The sequence below is a fragment of the Nanorana parkeri genome, unplaced genomic scaffold (assembly GCF_000935625.1).
Source record: "Nanorana parkeri isolate BGI_ZX_2015 unplaced genomic scaffold, ASM93562v1 scaffold144, whole genome shotgun sequence".
NCBI classification, from domain to species: domain Eukaryota; kingdom Metazoa; phylum Chordata; class Amphibia; order Anura; family Dicroglossidae; genus Nanorana; species Nanorana parkeri.
In genome coordinates, this window is record NW_017306412.1 from 1,619,738 (window position 1) to 1,625,191 (window position 5,454).

Sequence of the window (5,454 nt, forward strand, 5' to 3'; positions counted from 1 at the left end):
TATATATGTATGGCAGTGGATAGAGTTATTTCTATAATACACCTGACTAAGTTGATGTAGTTATCATCTTCATCCTGATAGCAAAGGATTTGGGCTACATGGAAACATTTTTGATCTCACAGACTGAAAAAAATCACCCAGATCACTTTTTTGCACACTTGTCACACAATCTATTCTCGATTATTGCACACAATTAATCTTGCATGATTTTCTTTTTTGTGCAAAGGGATTCTGCAGAGAGAAAATAAAAATGTTAATGTTAGAAAATCAGCAGACATGCACTTGGGGATCATGTATATGTGCAGGAGCCCAACTGCAAGGGCAGTTTTGAATTATCTCTGGAGTTCAGCATTGAAGTCAGTGGTTGGATTTAGGATGATGGGAAGTTACTAGATTTAAGCTGGGACTACACTACGAGGTAGCTCTTACATTTTCTCAGAGTTTAGATTTAAACAAAAATGAACTCCTCTATACAACCCTCACCAATAATATTAGTCCAAACCCTAACCTTAACCTCACCTTAAATTGACCCTGTTGCTGCACGCTAAAAGATGTACAAGCCGGCAGAGGGAACCACAGCAAGGAGCAGGGGGAGCTAGTAATTGATACACTTGTAAGTGTGATATACATACAGTGGCAGGGATGGAAACCCACATATGGATGGAAAGATAAGTATATAGCCTTCTGGGGGGTTTTTTAACCATAGTTTTTATTCAAGGTTTTACAAAATACAGGTAATGTTAACAGTTGTTGTAAGAATCAAGTAACGTAACACAGAGATGGTGCTACACAGAATAAAGTTACATCCATTACAAAGTTTAACATATAAGGCACTCAGTTTAATATGAACATACTACTACACTGTTTATGTAATTGGGAAACAGGATTGAATGACGAATGTGCCCATATATGTCTCTGAATCCTAGGGGATAACAGGGAGGAAAAAGCATGACAAAGCGGCAAATCCCATTGAGGTCCATGGAGAAGGGGCTGATAGTAAATCTAACTGTGTTTTGTCCTAATAAGCAAACTACTGTAAAAAAAAGAATGGGAAGCTGGGTATGGGGAACATGTACCAATACAAATAAATGTTTTTTTCTTTTTAAATACTGTACATTAGGGAAAGGCTTTTTAAATTTGGCTTTGAGGGCAACGTTAGAACTACACAAATGCATTAAATAACATGCCTAGGAGATGCTGTTTGTGGTGTTACAGAATAGAACAATAAAAAAAAAATATTTTTAACTATAACTTTTTATTCAAGGTTTTACAAAATACAGGTAATGGTAGCAGTCTTTGTGAGAATCAAGTAATGTAACACAGTAAAAATCGCTCCTCAAAATATAGCATGTAAGGCACTCAGCTAAATATGCATACTGCTATACCGATTATGTAATTGGTAAACAGGATTGAATGACGAAGGTGCCCATACATGTCTCTGAATCCTGGGGGATAAGGGGGAGGATAGAACATGACACAAGGGGAGGGGGGACAACATGGGGCAAATTAAGATGAAACAGAACTTGGCACTACAAATGATATCGTTTCGTAGAGTGTGTGTTCCTCACTGTGAAATTATGAGTCCAAAGTAGAGGCATCAAGGCTGTAAAAGCATATATGTATGCGGGGAATATAGCCTTTTTTTTTACAGACTGTGCTTTAATTGCAAGTGAAGGGACCCTGTTGTGCTAGATCCAGTGTGTATCCCACCACACTCCTGAGGATACCCCTTGGTATCCATGTTGTGATAGAGTCACTTTAATACAACCCCTTACCAATACGACATCATTAAACCTAATCTCTAACCCTAGTAATATAAACATAGAAAGGCTTATAACTGACAGCAGAGAAAGACCAGTTGCTCCATTGATATTTTATTTATCTGAGTATACACCTATGTTTATTACAAGCATATACAAATGTACTTACTGTTGATTAAAGTTGGTCATACACCAACAGAATTTCATGCGCAAGATTTGTTTTCCGAACATTCGTTCAATTTTCTAATAGTTAACAGTGTCAAATCAATACTCCTTTTCCACCACCGTGACAAAGAAAATCGAAGTAGCAGGATGGAAAATTGAATTCATTAAATTCTAACGGTGAATGTGATTTTCATTCGGAAAACTGCACTCGTTCCAAAATCAAATGTTAAAATAAAAGAAAATTTCAAATAACATTTCTCAAGTCTCTGATGACATTATTCAACATTCTGATGACATTTTTCATATGAACTTTCATACAAAAATCTTAAAGTATACGGCTAACTTATCACTACCACTGCTAGAAGTCTGTTCCAAGCATTCGCCACTCTTTTAGTAAAATAGATTTTCACAATCAAGAATTTGATTACAATATTAACGTTATAATGACATTTTCTTGTACCTGAGTTCAACACCCAAAAAATTTCAACCAAAAATTTCACTAAAACAAATGATCTCATCTTAGATTCACTTTTTTGCATCTGTGCTGCCATTGCTGGGCAATTAATGTTGGAAAATCAAAACCTATTGTGCATTTTATTTAAACTTTCCTATAATTTTGTATCCTAAAGTATACGCTCTCCTCATGACTCTGTTGGGTTGATTTATTAAAGACGTAGAGAATTGTTTACTTTGCAAAGGTAATGTTCACTGAGCTTAATAAATAAGGCAAAACAGCATTCACTAGAAAAAGACTTCTTTTCATTTCCACTTGTGCATGAGTGGGTATTGAAAGTAAGCCCAGATTCACCTTATTTGGTAACATTCATTTTTGGTAAGTGAATGTAAAGTTTAAAAACAACCTCTGCTGCCTCAGTAAAACATGTCTAAAAAGGTTGATTTACTAAAGAAATTGAGATTGTTCAATTTGCAAAGTGTATTTTCCCATTCCAAAGTCAATGTTCATTTAGCTTAGGTAGTATAAGGTGAAGCTTTGTTCGAGTCAATTGTCCAATCATATACAGGCACGATTGGGCTTTCGAAGTGAACACCGTTACTATGCTATGTGAACATGCTCTTTGCAAGGTAAAGATTCGCACTGCTAAGTAAACAGCCTCTACACTTTCAGCAAATTAATTCCAATGCACCATTAATGCCAAAACTGACAGGCTGAAATATTGACTTTAGTAAATGAACCCCAAAGATCCATAGTATCATACTATCCATGACACCGACCGCTATATTTGCATAAAGCAGTGTATAAGGTTGTAGTAAATATAAATGCACACAAGTATCCAGAGTATTTTGTTTACATAATTGTTTTTATTATAATAATAACTATTATTATTATGTTAATGGTATTATTATTATTATTATTATTTTTGTTATTATTCTTTTATATAGCACCAACAGTTTGTGCAGCACTTTACAAAAATTAATGCCTTCTTGCCTTCAGAACAAATGAGAAAAAAATCCCTTGAACTTGTTTATTTTAGTAAACAGAGGCTGTGAAAATAACTTTATTTAAAAGAAAGTGAACCCCAAAAGTTTAACCCAATTGTGTATTAATTAAAACAAGTCATTCATTTTATTTTTAAATACAGCTGGCATAAGTACCTCAAACCTGTTTTTATATTGACTTGATGTAATTTCCTGCTTACCAGAGCATGAGAGTATGTTAGAGAATATGTGTGGGCCATAACAGTGAGATCTTCATATTATTTTTGTAAGTCGATACTTTTTCACATCTATCTATCTATCTATCTATCTATCTATCTATCTATCTTTCATTCTGCTACTGAGACTGATAACTCTTGCAAGGTTTTTAAAGTACATTATCTAATCTTAGTTTGAAATGACTTATTCAATGCTACAAACTGCTTAAAATTAGCCTAAATAAATATTTTCCATGCATCTTGAGAACATTAATAAGTCACTCTGGCGCAAGCTGCAGATAATCTCTTTAATTGCAGGAAAATGGCATTATATTTAGTAACACATCACTTGTGGGAAAGCTCTTCAAACCGAATACAAACCTTTTAAGCAAAAGGTCCACTGGTTAAATAAATAAATCCACATAAACTGTCCACGTTTTGATGTAAATTTCCTGCTGTCATCAACAGGGGCCGGCCTCTTTAAACAAACATTTCTCTCAGATGAAAAATGACATTTTATTGCTCCTTTCTTCTTTTTTTTTGAACAGTTCATTCTGTGAAGGAGAGTAGGAAAAACAACAAAAATACTAAGAAATAAACCCAATATGCTCATTTACAAATGTAAGACTCGCATGCCTCCAATACAACATTCATACAGTGTCTGAATCTTTTTTTCATCAAAAAATCATTTTTTTCATCATTTTTTTACTTGTTTATTTTTTTCTGTTTACTTTGTAATTTTTTTCAATTTGCCTATTTTGTAAATATCTTGGAAAGGAAAATAACACTAGGCAGCTGATTTCCTACAGGCAAAGTTTGTTCCTTTGAAACACCCAATCACATTAATGATGATTAAAAAAACAAAAAACGCAGAAAAAGCTTAACCTTGGTGTTTTAAGCAAATACACTTTTGTAGGGTATGTGGAACTTTAGTAGTTGGTGCCCAACCATTTATTTAGAACTAAAGATTATTTTATACGCATTATAGGGGGGAAAAAAACATTTCATAAGTCTATAAAAAAAATCAAAGATGTTTTCAAATGTACTGTAAAATAAAAAAAATTAAAAAACCCTCTCCCAGGAGATAAGATTGCAGAAATGTTATGTTGGTTTTGATATCTGAGTACAATTTTTGGAGTACTGTTTTTTTTTTTCTTAGAAATTAGAATTTATGGGGGGGAGTAGAGGACCGGTTACCATGACACTATGCAGCTGATTTTGCTTCTATTAGGATTTTTGGATGAGATAGAATTTGCACTGTGTACAGTGAAAGGTTTTCAGAAAATCCCCTTTGGAAAATGTCAATATTGGTGGAAGCTGCACAGTGCATGTGGTCTAATCAAGGCCAGCAGCACAGACCTAATTACTGCAATAGGTCTGGGCTGTCAGCAGAATGCAGGCAGCACTGTGGAGCTTCTGAAAGGTGTTCTCCAACTTTATCTGCCTCAATCCTACAGCTATTCAGCCGGAGGGTCTCTCCCATGCTGTGCCTATGGGAAAAATCCTAGTTCAATGGGCACCTACTAGCTGTATGCTCTATATCTCTTTTACACAAATGTAAAGGGCCAAGGAGGGAGGGGGAGGGGGACGTGATTGGTATTAGATTTACCCATTGCCTGTCTTTGTTCCACAGAGTTTACACTGTGTTATCAGTGCCTAATAAGAGAGAATGACAGGGGTGAAGAAATCATTGTTGCAGCAATAAACAGCAGATAGATACGGGGAGAGATCGGGGGTGAACAGCAGGCAAAGCAGGACGGGGCACATATCAGCCGCTGTGCGATCCCCCATACACTGATATCGGCAGATCCTCCGGAGGAGAGCGACCTGTGACTCTCGACACCACACCACAGAGAACTTGATTATCTTGATTATGG